General features: G+C 38.3%; 1 protein-coding gene across 1 annotated transcript in view; it reads left to right on the top strand.

The window, feature by feature from the left end:
• Positions 1–16,601, top strand: part of ARHGAP42 (Rho GTPase activating protein 42) — a 428,597-nt gene that overhangs the window by 130,260 nt on the left and 281,736 nt on the right. The gene's annotated exons all lie outside the window — the stretch shown is intronic.

The following is a 16,601-nucleotide window of genomic DNA, read 5'->3' as shown; positions in this document are numbered from 1 at the left end:
GAGGGATGGTGAGAAAGGAAGGAAGGAGAGAATCAGTTGCAGTCTAGACTGAACAGGAAGAGTAGGATTTTTAAACAGGTTTGTTGCATGTTTCTCGACTAGTTGGACTTTGGTAGGATTCCTCCCCTCCTAACCCCGCCCCCCCCCAAGTACTTTTGGGATTGGACAGAATAATAATTTTAACATTCACAGAATTACAGAATGTCAGAGGTGAAAGGGAATTGAGAGTCCATCCAATCCAACTGATACCAAAACCAGAATCTCTTTTATAGTATGCCTCAATAAGTAGTCATCCAACCATTGCTTAAATATATCTGTTAAGGGATGGGATCCTTGGACATCATGTACTTCCTGGTACACCTCCACACCGTACCCCCCAACTTTTTGGCAAATTCTCATTTTAGGAATTTTTTTTTCTCAAATTTTACCTAATTATTCCCCCCCTTAAAATTTTATCTACCAATTCTCTTATGACGTGGTCCCAAGGCCCTTTACCATCCTGGTCAAACTTACTTCTTAACTCTCTTCTTCAGCTCATGACTCCAAATGGACACAGTATTCCATATGTTGTCTAATTAGAGGAGGGTATAACTGGACTATCGCCTCATAGTGTATGCCTCTCTTAATGTAGCCTAAAATTGCATCAATCTTTTTGGCTGCTCTGTAGCACTGATGACTCATTTAACTCGTGTCTACTAAGCTGCAGAGCCTTATTTTTTCTTCAGAGAAACTTCTATGTAGGCAGGTCTTCCCCATCTTACACTTATCAAGTTGATTTTTAGAACCCCAAAACTTGTTGAAGCTAAATTTTTGATATCATAGAATTCCAATCTTGGTATCTTAGAGGTTATGAGATAGATATGGCAACCTTGTTACATTGTCTAAGAAGATCATAGGCTCCTTGAAGGCAGGCAACCTGGTTTCCTGAATCTCTTTCACTTCACAGTGTCTAAAAGAGTAAACTTCAAGTCATATACATTCTCTGTTTTAGTGAGTTATATAAGTGCGTGATGGGCTTACTTCAATACTAATAAAAAAGTACTATATAACAATAACTCATTTGTTTTTAAAATACTTTTTATTTTTTATTTCCTAAATTCTTCCCTCCACCCCGTGTATTTCCCTTCCCCAGAGCCATCTGTTGTAAACAAAGAATTTTTTTAATTAAAAAAATGGATGAAGAGAAAAAAAAAAACAGCAAAACCAATCAATGCACTGAAAAAAACTGGCTTCATATGCTGTGTTCTACGCCAGTGGACTACCCACCTTGGCAAAGGATTTGGGAGATGTCTTCTCTGTTAATTCTATCTGATTCTTGGTTTGTCCTTCAAAATTGTCTTACCTACAGTCACATCCATGCCAATGAAGTATGAATTTGGGACAGCATTCATTCTTTCCAAAAAGATTTCTGGCTTTGCCTTTGCAAGCTGCGGGGTCTCGAATCTATTTTGCAACAAGTAATTTACAGGGGTTTTGGGGAGGGATTTCTTTCTTTCCATTTACATTGTTGCTATTATTTACACACACACACACACACACACACACACACACACACACACACACGCGCGCGCGCGCGCGCGCACAGAGTTTGCTTGGCTCTGCTTATTTCACTTTACATCTGTTTTTATTGTTTCTCACAGGACAGTAATCTTCTACTGCATTCATGTACCAAAATGTGTTTAGTTGTTTCTTAGGCAACAGGCACCTACTTTGTTTCCAGTCCTTTGCTACCACAAAAAGTACTACTATAAATATGTTTTATATATATGAATACAAAAGGGAGCTTATTTGGATTACACGAAATTGAAAACCTTTTGCACAAACAAAATTAATGTATCTAGCATTAAAAAAAGCAAGTAGTCAACTGGGGAAAATTGTATTTAACTTCTTGGATAAGGGTTTGGTTTTCAAGATATAGAGACGTGTGTGTGTGTGTGTGTGTGTGTGTGTGTGTGTGTGTGTGTGTGTGTGTATGCCCTTCTCCAGTAGATAAGTAGTCAAAGGATATAAACAAAGTTCTCAAAAGAAGAATTATATTTTTAATTTTACTTTATTTTTTCATTATTTCAAGGATCCCTGAGATGATGGGGTTCAATGAAGGGCATATGGATATTCCCTCCATTGAAGCAAAATCTCAGGTCTTCCATGTGTTTTTTTGTTTTGTTTTGTTTTGTTTTTTAGGGGAGAGAGTCTCCATGAGTGGTTAGAGATGATTTTTTTTAAATGGAAAATCTTCTGGCAATCAGGCCTTTTAAACTTACCTAGGCTGGTCCTTGAATGACATATGTACAATCTGTTGCCTTTCTAGCTTTCTAGTAATTCTCAGGGCATATACTCTACTAGGATAACCTTTAGGAATACAGGTTCATGGAATGATAGATTTAGAGCTGGACCTTGGAGATCCAATTGAAGAGTCCAGTTCTTTTGTGCTGTTGTTGAAGAAAGCAACCCTAAAAGCTTAAAATGACTTTTGCCAAGGGTCACACAGGTAGAAAATAGAAGAGCCAGGCACCTTCATGCCATGATGTGATGCCTCAGTAGCAGTTCAATTGAGATTTAATGTAATACAATATAGAGTACGATGTTTTTAAAAACTCATTTAAAAATAAAAAAGTGATAGTCTTAAAATAATCTAGTGGTATTTTATATTCCTATTAATCATTCCCCCGAGCCTTTCACATTATTTCTCTTAGAATGTGACCCTGGCTTGAAGGTCCAGTTGTATGGATTTCTCTTCTCATTGATAGAAATAAAATGTTGGCATGGGCTTGTCAGGGAGGGGTGGGACTTGACAGTAGCAGAGTGAAGAGAAGTCTCTTTGAGTTTTCTAGATTTCACTATGAGGAGAGAAGACATGAAGAGAGAGACTCTGCAAAGAAGCCAGTGTGAGAGGAACAGGGAGTCACAAGTGTTAGGACCATTTTTAAAATGCTGTGATCTTTGAGGAAAATTATTTAATTTGTTTTGTCTGTTTTAGGGAACTGTAGTGACAGACTGTGAATTCAAAAGCTTTGGGAGGTGTATTAATGGAAATTAATAATTCCTCTTATATCTATTAAATTTCATAGGTGATGCTTGGCATAGAGTGGGTCTAGAGTTTGTAGTGGTTATTCTGTCTGAACTTTGTAGGGCACTCACTTTTAGTCATTTTGCTGTGTATTAACAATCTGTACCTCTAAAGGAATAGTTACACTGTAATATGGGAGGATTTATGTGAATTGATAGAGAGTGAACAGAACCAACAGAATAACTTTTACAATGACTACAACATTATAAACAAAACAACTATGAAAAAGTTAAGAACTATGATGACACAGTGACCAATCACAGCTACAGAAGACTGGTGTTGAAGAGTGCTACTACCCCTTTCCCCCATCAAAAAGAGATACAGATTGAGATGTGCATTTTTAGTTGTGACTAAGGTATACATTCGTTTTGTACTATTAAACTTATTTGTTATAAGGAAGGCCTTTTTTTGGTAGAGGTGGGAGGGAACGTTAGGGAATATCATTATACTTTTAAAAACAGAGGAAGAAAGAAAAGAGTGATCGTGAATCAATCAAAAAAAATTAAACATAGGAGAGCAGGAATAAGTTTAGAAGGGGGCTCAGGAGCCAACTGGTTTCAAATCCAACTTCTGGTGCTTAGGTTGTGTGATCTTGAATAAATCATTTAACTTTCTGAATCACAGAGAAGCAGAGAAGTTTTAGAATGCCTGCGTTAAACCTAAAATATACAAACAAATGAACAATGCAAGCTGTACATAGCAGAGAATTACAGTTTCCTATATGGTTCTATTTTTCTGTTACTAGAAATGTTCTTGTTTCTTGATATTCATCAAGTTCATAATATAAAAAATATTTTTTGAAATCTGTATTTAGGGTACAGGGGAAATAAAGGAAAATATGGGTGAAATAAATAATATAATTTTGATGCTTATTAGCAGAACTAGAAAAAAGAATAGGTGTAAATAAAATTCAGATAATTAGAACATGTCTCTCATGTGATAATATGTTCTACTGATTTGCCTTCCTAGAGGCCTTACTGAGTCCATGTCCCTGAGGGGTAATGTATGTATGTATATGTTTCTGTGTCCTTGCCACAGGCCTGATGATATTAGATGGTGCATTTTGTCTATGAGCCTCTCCCCTGCCCTAAGGGCTTTCCAATGCTAGTCAGAGCTAGCCAGGACCCTGACATCATGGAAAATGGAGAATTGATTCTTGTTAAAATCGATGCACATGTTGGGAAAGTAGATACATTCCTATTTAAGCGCAACGTTTCCTCTTGTAACTGATATCATCCTCATGGAATTTATGTCATAACTTTAGGCTAGACTGCCAGATTTAAATATGCACTTCATAGACTCACAAATCACTAAAAAAATTCCCGTTAGGAGAGAGCACAGGAACATAGATTGAGAACTGAAAGAGACTTCAGAGACAATCTAGTTCTACCTCCTCATTTTGCAGATAAGGCAGCTAAGGCCCAGAGAGGCTGTGATTTGCCTAAGGCCTCACATTAGATTCCAAATCCAGAGCCTCTTTTACTCAATATCCCTTGTGAGGGTTGGAGTCTCAGTTCAGGTATTTATTGTGTGACCTCAGACGAGTGTCTTTAGCCTCTTAGACTCTTTCAGCCTTCCTTTCTTCATGTGTCAGATGGGGGTAATGCTTGCCCTGCTTTCCTCAGAGGGTTGTTGTGAGAAAAGCACTCCGTGAACTTTAAAGCACACGTATCCCAAAAGTCTTAGTGCTGTTTTGAGCTTTAATAGCTCAAAACAGCACTAAGACTTTTGGGACAGCCTGTATGAATAGTTTTTAATTGTTCTGTTTTCCCCTTAAATCTCTTTGCCTGGGATTTGGCTTTGCCTATTATAAAAAAGGATTTGAAATACAACCTTAAAAAAATAAGCTAAAATAAAATGCCCAGAATAAAGTTATATTGTCCTAATATTCTCTACCTTGGGATGAACCTATCTATGGACATTGGTTTTGGTGCCATGGAGAATGCACACTAGCTTTGGAGGCAGAGGACTTGGGTTCAAATCCCATCTCTGATACTTATTAGTTCTGTGATCTTGAGCGAGTCATTTAACCTCTTTGGGCCTTAGTTTCCTCATACATAAAATGAAAACTAGACAGTAAGCCTCTCACAGCTTTAGTTATGATCCTATTATCCTGTAAGGTCTGTGATTCTCCAAGCTTTTTATGCCCTGCTAGAGTTCTTATTGGGCAGCTAGGTGGCACAGTGGATAGAGCATTGGGCCTCAAGTCAGGAATTGAAAGGAAGACTCATTTTCCTGAGTTCAAATCTGGCCTCCGAAGAGCAGTGTAACTATGAGCAAGTCACTTAACTCTGTTTGCTTCTGTTAGTCATCTGTAAAATGGATTGGAGAAGGAAATGGCAAACTATTCCAATATCTTTGCCAAGAAAATCCCAAGTAGACTCACAATGAGTTGAACACAACTGAAATGGCTGAACAACAACAAAGAGTTCTTGTATTTCCAGCAAGGTTACCTTCTCTTCTTCCAACTTAACCCTTTCTTTGCCCTTCCCATCCATCCTAGCTTCACAGGCCTAACTCTAGAGTCCATAATTGCACAGAATATTGTAATCTTTATTATTATTATTATTTTGCAAAAGCTTGTTCAAAGTCTTCAGCAGTGTGGGCGTAGACTTTTCATTAATAACCAGAAACACTGAACTCTTGCATAACTCTTCTACATTTCGCCATTAAAAAAAAAAAAAGAAACATTGTCCGTGTCCTGCTGCTTTGTTTTATTATTAACTTTCTGTGCTATACTTAAAACAAGACAGAAGGGAAAGTAAAGATGTATGAAGACAGTTAATGCCAATGCTTTTAAGCTCCTAAGGCCTAGACCAAAGAGGGTGCTATGTTAGAAAGTTATTGGAGAATAAACCTAAGCTTCTGCTTCAACACAAGCTATGCCACAAACCTGCAAAATATCTAAATTCTGGATATAAGCCATATTTGCCCAAAGTAGCTTTGGGTCACCAGAAGAGTTGTGGGAGGAGAGAAGGTGGTGGGAGAGGCACAACATAATGAAAAGGAAGATTTATTTTTTTGTTTATAGGTTTAAAAAGTAAAGACCTCTTGATGGTAAAAATTTTACAAGCTTGTAAAAATTTGTCATGGACCGCTGGTTGAGCAATAGTGCTGTGAAGGACAGAGTAAAATAATATGCCACATTGTTATGGATGATGGGCAAACAACAGCAGCTGACATACCACTCTGATGTGCAGAAAAAAGAAACCAGGCAACTCTTATTTGAAAGACTTTTTATCTGATTGGAGCGCATTGTTTTAGATATATGACATATATATTCAACATAACATATAAAAGAATCCCCATTAAAATTATTTTCAAATGATTGTTTTTGCATTAACATGAACCTAAAATTGTAAGAAAATTCACTTGGTTTGCTAAAAGAATATAATGAAAGTATAAAAATAGTCACAAGTTTTATAAGTTTTCTTGATGGCTTTGCCTAGATTTATATTTTGGACATATGCAGTCTGTTCCTTAGGGGTTCTTGCACAAGATGTACTATGTTACTTCCAGCCTTGATTTCCATTTGAAATAATGGCCTTATTATTTTCTAAAGACCTCCCCCAATGCCTCATCCTAGTGTGGAAATGGTCCTTGGCTCTCATGGACTATGCCAAGAGCACATAATCTCTGACAGATCTTTCCAAAATGGAAAGACTTTGAGGACAGGCCCAGTAATAAGCTAAGTATTTGGTATCTGAGGACCAGTCCAGTTGAGTTTGGGGATTCTGAACCCTAGATTGTCTTCAGGAAAGGTAGTTTTTCAGGCACAGTAACTCACACAGGTCACCTGCTAAGTTGTAGAAGCATTGAAGTGTATCTACAGTGACTAAATCATAGATGTTTGAAATATTGAAAGGTTCTTCTAGTATGGGAATGATTTTAAGAAATAGTTATATCATTAAACATGTATACTGATACTAACATCTCATTTATAAGGTACTCTAAAGTTTGCAGTGTACTTCCCTTAGATTACCTCATTTATGATTCACAATAACCTTGTAAAGTAGGTGGATCGATTTGCACAGGGGCACCTAAGTGTCTGAGGCATAATTTGAACCCAGGTGGTTTGTAACTCCCAAATCCAGTCCATAATCCACTGTGAATTGCTGGTGTTCCATGGGTTAAATTTAACATATATGTAATTGATCTTAGCAAAAGTATTTATGATTTTTTTTCTTTTGAAGTGTCACTTTGGTGAAGAGAAATCCATAGACCGTGGCTTCAGCTATTTTTAGATTTTAACGATAGGAAGTGTGCTGTTTTTGTTGTGTTTTTCCTTATAAACTGAGTTAGAAAGTTTTTTCAAAGTATACATACATTTGAAAATATAAATTAAAGTAAGGATAACCTTACCTTTTCCTGTAGTGAATTATTTAGTTTGTATTTTACTTTGCAGGGAATGGAATGGTAGAAAATAAATTAGAATGTGCTTATTTAAATGTATGTGTATTTTAGTGAAGTAATGTTGTAGAGAGTACAGATCAAACTGTAATAATTTTGGCCTGGTCTTCTGTAGCAGAATGATTCTCTCTGCACTCTGCTCCCCAAAATTTAATTTCTTATTCTCCTAGTTTTTAATGTTTCAGTGCTTTGTGTAAGAAGAATGCTATTGAAAATTAAGAATAAATTTTAATTTTATTGTGCATTGCCCGTTTAATGAGATAAAGATTAATGAAAAACACATCAAAAATTTTTTTTTGGTGAAATGCTTCTTGTGAAGGTTGGAAGTTTCAAAATATAGTTAGTTGGGGGAAGGCACTAGATGGCATTAAACATAGAATAGAAAAGAGCCAATGTGTTCAACAGCTATATTTGGGCACGGTAAACATCACAAGAATGAATTATTTAGTTAGGACACTTTCTGCTGTCAAGGTGTTCAAAGGTGGTTCTTAGGAGCAGGCACAAATGAACCTTCTCATAAAGTCATTTTCTTTGGGGAGTAGTGGGGAAGGATAGGGAATAAGATTTGGACAGAGGCAAAGGTCTCGTAAAGGTTTGGGTTGGTGCTGAAGCTAGGTTGTCATAAAACTAACCATACTTTCAAAATGGACAAAGGGCACACTTTGCTATCCTTGGGAACAGCCTTGTTTTACCCCTGCCCCAGTCATCGAGTCAAGTCAACAACATTTATTAAGCTACTAACCAATCATGTGCCAGGCACTGTAATTCCATTCAATTCAAGTGACTGCTAGTTGTCACACTGAAGGATTTGGAATCTGGAAGATGTAAGTTGAGTCATTGCTTATATATTGTCTAGCTTTATAACCCCAAACAAGTCACTTAACCTAATTTAGCCTCAGTGGTTTTTTTTTAATTTAGTAGAATAGGGATAATAATAGCACCTATCTTTCAGGGCTGTTATGAGAATCAGCATTCATTCTGTATTTAAAGAGGATACGGGTACTAAGGGAGATAAAGATTGTATACAAGCAATTCAGTCCAATAGAACATAAATGCATAGACTAGGTTCAAACAGGATTTTATGATTAATTAAAAGAGGGAAGAGATCCTGGATAGCTGGATGGTGGTGCTGCTGGTGGTAGCAGGGTGATGGCCAAGAGAGACGGTGAATGAAGTATAATGATAGAGCTGAGTCTTGAAAGAAGAAAAGGATTTCATTAGTAAAGAAGGAAGGAAACAAGCCTTTCTTAAAGACCTGCTATGTTCCAAGCACTATGCTAAGTGCTCTACAAATATTATCTCATTTTATCCTCACAAGTGAAGGACCCCAAGCCTGGGAAGTAGGTAGTGCATATTGTCCCTTGAGGATAGGCTGCTGGGGGCTGAGGCAGGCATCCAATATGTGTCCCCAAACAGCCACTTCCATCTGTGCCAGCACAGAGCAGTTTTCCCCTTTTGGTACTGGTCATACTTTCACTCATTCTTCTTGGCTCATTGGTAGAAGTGAGGGAGTTGGAATACTCCTTGGTCCCAATTGCCACTTCCAGGTTGTCTCCCTTCCTTTTCCACTCAGTAACCTCTGTTCCTTTGAAGTTCTTACTATTCATATATGCTACCCAATCAAAATCCTGGTAACTATAGTCTGTAGACCTCTTTGACATTCCCCTTCTTTCCTCAATGAGTTCAATATCTAGCTTACAATTTTTCTTTCCTCCCTAGCTCCTATCCTTACACTAGAGGAATTCAACGTACATATTGATCCTCCCTCAAATACTCTAGCTACTCAGTTCTTCACCCTGTTTCACCTCCCATGAGCTTTTTCACCCCAACTTCAACCACACACAAGGCAGTCATGTACTTGATCCTGCCATCACACACAAATTTACCACCTCTTACATTCAGGAATTCTTAAATTCCCCTCATCCAACTATAATCTATTTGCTTTTCATTTCTGACTTTTATTTTTTTTTCAGGCTTATTTCAATTTTTTATTTCTCTTATTAGTAATGATTTTGAGCATTCTTTCATATGGCTGTAATTTTTCTTTTTTTTAAATTTATTTAATATATTTAGTTTTCAGCATTGATTTTCACAAGAGTTTGAATTACAAATTTTCTCCCAATTTCTACCCTCCCCCCCACTCCAAGATGGCATATATTCTGGTTGCCCTGTTCCCCAGTCAGCCCTCCCTTCCGTCACCCCACTCCCCTCCCATCCCCTTTTCCCTTCCTTTCTTGTATGGCAAGATAAATTTCTACACCCATTGCCTGTGTATCTTATTTTCTAGTTGCATACAAAAACTTTTTTTTTGTTCTTGAACATCTGTTTTTAAAACTTTGAGTTCCAAATTCTCTCCCCTCTTCCCTTCCCACCCTCCCCCTAAGAAGTCAAGCAATTCAACACAGTCCACATGCGTATCATTATGTATAACCCTTCCACAATAGTCATGTTGTGAAAGACTAACTATATTTTGCTCCTTCCTAACCTATCCCCCTTTATCCAATTTTCTCCCTTATCCCTGTCCCTTTTTGAAAGTGTTTGTTTTTGATTACCTCCTCCCCCATCTGCCCTCCCTTCTATCATCCCCCCTTTTTTATCTTCTTCCTCCTTCTTTCCTGTGGGTTAAGATACCCAATTGAGTGTGTATGCTATTCCCTCCTCAGGTCAGATCTGATGAGCAAGATTCACTCATTCCCCCTCACCTGCCTTCTCTTCTCTTCCTACAGAACTGCTTTTTCTTGCCACTTTTATGCGAGATAATTTACCCCATTCTATCCCTCCCTTTCTCAATATATTCCTCTCTCATCCCTTAATTTGATTTTATTTCTTTTAGATATCATCCCTTCATCTTCAACTCACCCTGTGCCCTCTCTCTCTCTCTCTTTCTCTCTATATATGTATATACACACACATATATATATACATACATACACATATACATATACATATACACACACACATATGTGTGTATATATGTGTGTGTGTGTGTGTGTGTGTATATATGTGTGTGTATATATATATATATATATGTATATATATATATATGTATTACTGAGGTCTCATGAATCAAACACATCATCTTTCCGTGTAGGAATGTAAACAAAACAGTTCAACTTTAGAAAGTCCCTTGCGATTTCTTTTTCTTGTTCTTTTTCTTGATTACCTTTTCATGCTTCTCTTGATTCTTGTGTTTGAAAGTCAAATTTTGTATTCAGCTCTGGTCTTTTCTCTGAGAAAGCTTGAGAGTCCTCTATTTTATTGAAAGTCAATATTTTGCCTTGGAGCATGATACTCAGTTTTGCTGGGTAGGTAATTATAGATTTGAATCCTAGCTCCATTGACCTCCGGAATATCATATTCTAAGCCCTTCGATCTCTTAATGTAGAAGCTGCCAGATCTTGTTTTATTCTGATTGTGTTTCCACAATACTCAAATTGTTTCTTTCTGGCTGCTTGCAGTATTTTCTCCTTGATCTGGGAACTCTGGAATTTGGCGACAGTATTACTAGGAGATTTCTTTTTGGGATCTATTTGAGGAGGCGATCAGTGGATTCTTTCAATTTCTATTTTGCCCTGTGGCTCTAGAATATCAGGGCAGTTCTCCTTGATAACTTCTTGAAAGATGATATCTAGGCTCTTTTTTTGATCATGGCTTTCAGATTGGCCAGTAATTTTTAAATTAACTCTCCTGGATCTATTTTCCAGGTCAGTGGTTTTTCCAGTGAGTTATTTCGCATTGTCTTCCACTTTTTCATTTCTTTGGTTCTGTTTGATAATATCTTGATTTCTCATCAAGTCACTAGCTTCCACTTGCTCCAATCTAATTTTTAAGGTAGTATTTTCTTCAGTGGTCTTTTGGACCTCCTTGTCCATTTGGCTAATTCTGCCTTTCAAGGCTTTCTTCTCCTCATTGGCTTTTTGGAGCTCTTTTGCCATTTGAGTTAATCTAGTTTTTAAGGTGGTGTTTTCTTCAGCATATTTTTAAGTATTTTTTTGGTTCTCCCTTAGGAAGTCATTGACTTGTTTTTCATGGTCTTCTCACATCCTTCTCATTTCTCTTCCCAATTTTTCCTCTACTTTTCTAACTTGCTTTTCCAACTCCTCTTTGAGTTCTTCCATGGCCTGAGACCAGTTCATGTTTTTCTTGGAGGCTTTTGATGTAGGCTCTTAGACTTTGTTGACTTCTTCTGGCTGTATGTTTTGGTCTTCTTTGTCACCAAAGAAAGATTCTAATGCCTGAGACTGAATCTGGGTGCGTTTTCGCTGCCTGGCCATGTTCCCAGCCAACTTACTTGACCCTTGAGTTTTTCAGCAGGGTATGACTGCTTGTAGAATAAAGAGTACTATGTTCTAAGCTTGGGGGGATGCACTGTTGATTTCAGAGCTATTACAGCCAGCTCTGCCACAGCAGCACTCCTCCTTCCCCAAGAACCCCCAACCTGGACTGGACTTAGATCTTCAGCAGGCTCTTCACTCTTGCTCTGATCTGCCACTTAATTCCTCCCACCAGGTGGGCCCGGGGCCAGAAGCAACTGCAGTTGTAGTTCTGTAGCTGCCCCACCTCTGCTGCCTCCCAGGCTGTGGCTGAACCGAGAACTCTATCCCTCTGTCCCCAGCAGCTTTTCCCACTAACCTCCTCTGTTGTCTTTGGTGTTTGTGGGTTGAGAAGTCTGGTAACTGCCTCAGCTCACTGATTCAGGGTGCTAGGGCATGCTCTGCCCGGCTCCTGGTCTGGTTGGTCCACGCCGCCCACGCTGGGCTCTGCTCTGCTCCACTCCACTCCCAGCTCCGTGCAGGATAGACCTTACCCAGAGACCATCCAGGCTGCCCTGGGCTAGAGCCCTGCTTCCCTCCACTATTTTGTGGGTTCTGCAGTTCTTCTCTGTTGTCTTTGGTGTTTGTGGGTTGAGAAGTCTGGCAACTGCCACAGCTCACTGATTCAGGGTACTAGGGCCCGCTCCGCCTGGCTCCTGGTCTGGTTGGTCTGCGCCGCCCACGCTGGGCTCTGCTCTGCTCTGCTTCCAGCTCCGTGGGCAAAAGACCTCACCCAGCAACCATCCAGGCTGTCCTGAGCTGGAGCCCTACTTCCCTCTGCTATTTTGTGGGTTCTGCAGTTCTAGAATTGATTCAGAGCCATTTTTTATAGGTTTTTGGAGGGACTTGGCAGGGAGCTCACGCTGGTCCCTGCTTTCCAGCCACCATCTTGGCCCATTTCTGACTTTTCTTACAGAACACTACTCTTCATCTGCACTGTGAACTCTAGTTTTTTGACCCCTCACTTCTCATCCAGGCCATCTCTCTTGCACTGATGACTCTCTCCTCTTGTGTTCAGCTTGATTCCTTGTTGAATCAGTTCAGCTCTACACTGTCCTTATCTCTTGAATCCTTGGCCCCCTTATTGTATTGCTGATCGTGCCCTGCCAAGCCTCACCCTTGAATGTCTTCCACCAATTGTCAATTTTGCTCTCACACATATGCTTCTTCTTCTTCTTCTTCTTTTTTTTTGTTTTTTTTTTTTTGCTTTTTGGCAGGGCAATTGGGGTTAAGTGACTTGCCCAAGGTCACACAACTAGTACATGTGTCAAGTGTCTGAGGTCGGATTTGAACTCAGGTCCTCCTGACTCCAGGGCAAATGCTCTACTCACTGTGCCACCTAGCTGCCGCCCGCACATATGCTTCTGAACAAAGGTGGAGAGAATCACACAGCTGTTATGATTACCAGATTTATGTTACGTAATCTCAGCTACAAATTTATAATATTTAACCTCAACTGAGCCCTCACTGCTGCTAGGCAATCCTCCCTTATCAACTCACTATCCTACTCTCCACAGAGGCTCTTCTAAACCTTTTCATCTCTCCTCAAACCTTCCCTCACTCCCCTTCTCCCTACTCTAAGCTGAGAACCTTGCCTAATAGTTTACAGAAAATGTTGAGGCTATCCATCATGAGCTCCCTCCTCTCCCCACCTCTTCATCTCCTATCCCTCAGAAGTTCCATCTACTTTCTCCACCTTCACCCCTGTCTCACATGATGAAATTCCATTACTTCTTAGCAAGGTTAACTTGGTGGGCAGCTAGGTAGCACAGTAGATAGGGCACTGGTCTTCTCAACTTCATTAGTTTAAATCTGGCCTCATATACTCACTAGCTGTGTGACCCTAGGCAAGTCCTTAACCCTAATCAATATCTTTGCCAAGAAAACCCCTGAAATGAATGACTCAACAAGAAGAAGAAGTCTAATTTGTTCTAATACACACACACACACACACACACACACACACACACACACACAAATACACAAGAGATCCATCCACTTAAAAAGTTTTCTGGTGTTACTGTACTGGTATTTTTATGTTATCCTTGGAGATTTTTTTTGTAACCTCATTTGTCACTCCATCCAACTGACTTCTAAATATCTAGCTGTGATCTATTTTGTGGTATTCAACTGTAGCTCAAATGGAACAACTTAAGAATCAGTCAAGCTTTCCCCTAAACTTGCCTATTTATTCTCTCAGCTCTGCTGTTTTTTTGTTGGTATTACCATTTCCCAGGTCTCTGTCAGGCTGCTGCTCCTTTCATTCAGGCCCATTACCATTCTTCTAGACTATTGTAATAGGTTTCTCTCCCTCTATAGATATAGTCTGTGTTTCCCCTTTCGACTTTATCTATAGTTTAGTTGCCAAAATAATTTTTGTAGCACACAAATCTGACTGTTATTAGTGCTTTTAACTTGTTTATAAGATAAGGTGAACCCCTTAGCTTGTCATTTAAGGTTCTCCTGGTATGGCTCCAACCTGCCTCACCTTACATTACTAACTCTATATGCTCTGTTCTTTACCTTTCCCCCTCCCAGCCCCACCCATATCCCTGTACCTAGAGTGCACTCCCTTTGTTCCTTACCCAGATCTTCCTTTACTACCCAGTAGGTTGTCAAAGGTTACAAAAGAAAAAAAAAGAAAAAAAAACAGGGATAGCAGAAAAGAATAATATGCATGTATTGCTGATAGAGCTGTGAACTGATCCAGCCCTTTTACAAAGCTGTTTGAAACTATACCTAAAAGTCACTACCCTTTGACCCAGCAATATCACTACTATACCTATGTCACAAAGAGAGAAAAGAAGGAGAAAAAGGACCCATATGTACAAAACTATTTATAGGACTTCTTTTTGTGGTGACACAATAGTGAGCCAGGGGAGTACATATTGTTGGAGAATAGATGAACAAATAATGATGCATGAGTGTAATGAAATATTATTACTTTGTAAGGAAGAATAAAAGGTAGTTTCAGATAAACATGAAAAGACATACTGACTGACAATTCAGCAAGCAAAATGAGGAGAACAATTTATACAATAACATCAATATTGCAAATAAAATTAACTTTCAAAAATAAAAGAACTCTAACCAGGATTCCAGAGGACCAATGATGAAGTGTGCTATGGACCATCTTTCAGAGATGCTATGGATTGAAGATAGAGAGTGAGATATAACCTCCCCTCCCCCCCCCACCCCACCATGACAGATCTTCTCTTCTCCTTTCAAAAAAAAAATAAGGGAAGAAAATACCAGAAAGAATATTAAACAAATAGAATAGCTTTGAAAGTTACATGTTGAATTTATTATATACTTAAAAAGGAAAGTAAGCTCTATATAATAAGGATGCACAGTTTTAAGTATAATTCTCTCGTATTCCATTTGTACATAGACATACTCATTTTCTTTGTTGTTTATTAAATTCAGAATAAAAAAATAAGATAGGCAAGGGGGGGACTCTTCTCTTGTACCACTGAGTTTGGATCCATCTTACTTCCCAAAGGCTTCTTCCATCTGTATAGTTGAAAATGTTCTCTCCATACCCGTATTTTCCTAGAGTACTTTGTTTGTGGCTTACCTTTTCCCTCTTTATTCTCCTTGTTTCATAGTTACTCCTCATGTTGAATGCCTTCAGTAGATTGCAAACTCCTTCAGAGAAGGAGCTGTAATTTTTTTTCATCTATAGCAAATAGACACTTAAATGTCTATTGAATTGAATTGAATTGAATGTAGATTTCACTCTATGTGCTAAATATCCAAAATGAAAAGACTGGAAAATCAAGTAGAACAGGTATGTTGACTAAATGGAGGTCAGTCACTAGGTCTGAGCTATAGGTGTTAGTAAGGGCAAAGGGCCAGAGATTTAAAAGTGAACACAAAGGACGCCAGGTGTTATATCCAGAGAGTGGACGTGGACAGTTTCTTATCTCAGGATATAGACAGGATCAGGGAATGTGTCTAGCAAGTAGGCAGTACTAGATACCGATCTTCTACTGAGCAAGAAGTCTAGGAATGTTCTAACAGTGGAAAGCCAAGGGTCTGTCCTCTTGTGTACCAGAATTTAGAGAGTAGACAGAATTTTAACAGCCAAATCCTAAAATTCTTCTTGGAACAGACAAGTTAGGTGATTGGGATATGGAAATTGGACAGCATCAGTAGGCTGTCATTTTAACTTTAAAGGGCATATACTTCTATTGGGAATTCCATCATTAGATATATAATTACATAAGTCTGTCAGAGAAAAGGCTCCAAGATAATCTTTTTGTGACTTAACTTTTCCTATGAGATTACGCTAGATAAGATTTTCTATATGAGGGTGGTGATGTGGGGTTTATACCGTAAGAAGTATAAATAAGAGAAGCAGCTTTAATTCAATAAACATTCATTAAACACTAATTATGTTTGAGGCACTATACTATGCTCTGGGTATACAAACATGAGAAACAACATAGCTAGATATGTGTAAAGTATATACATACATTTTATATATATATATGTGTACACATATATAGATGTATGATATGAATAGTATATAGATATAGAGATGCGTGTATATATAGATGTAGATATATATATAGACATAGAGATGTATAGTATATACATATGTATAGTATATAGAGATGTAAAGTATATACATGGGAGGGAGAGAGTAAGTAGATGGTCAAAATATGACTTCTTGCTTAAATATCAAAGATGATGAAGTCCGTGAATAAGAACTTGGGCATCATTTTTTTTTTTTTCTTTTTTTTTTTTTCCTTTATTTATTTTTAGTTTACCACACACGGTTCTACATAGTTTTGAGTTCCAGTTTT

Source organism: Trichosurus vulpecula, chromosome 2 (genome assembly GCF_011100635.1).
Source record: "Trichosurus vulpecula isolate mTriVul1 chromosome 2, mTriVul1.pri, whole genome shotgun sequence".
Taxonomy (NCBI): domain Eukaryota; kingdom Metazoa; phylum Chordata; class Mammalia; order Diprotodontia; family Phalangeridae; genus Trichosurus; species Trichosurus vulpecula.
The sequence above is the reverse complement of the archived record's forward strand: the minus strand, read 5'-3'. Positions and strand labels throughout refer to the sequence as shown.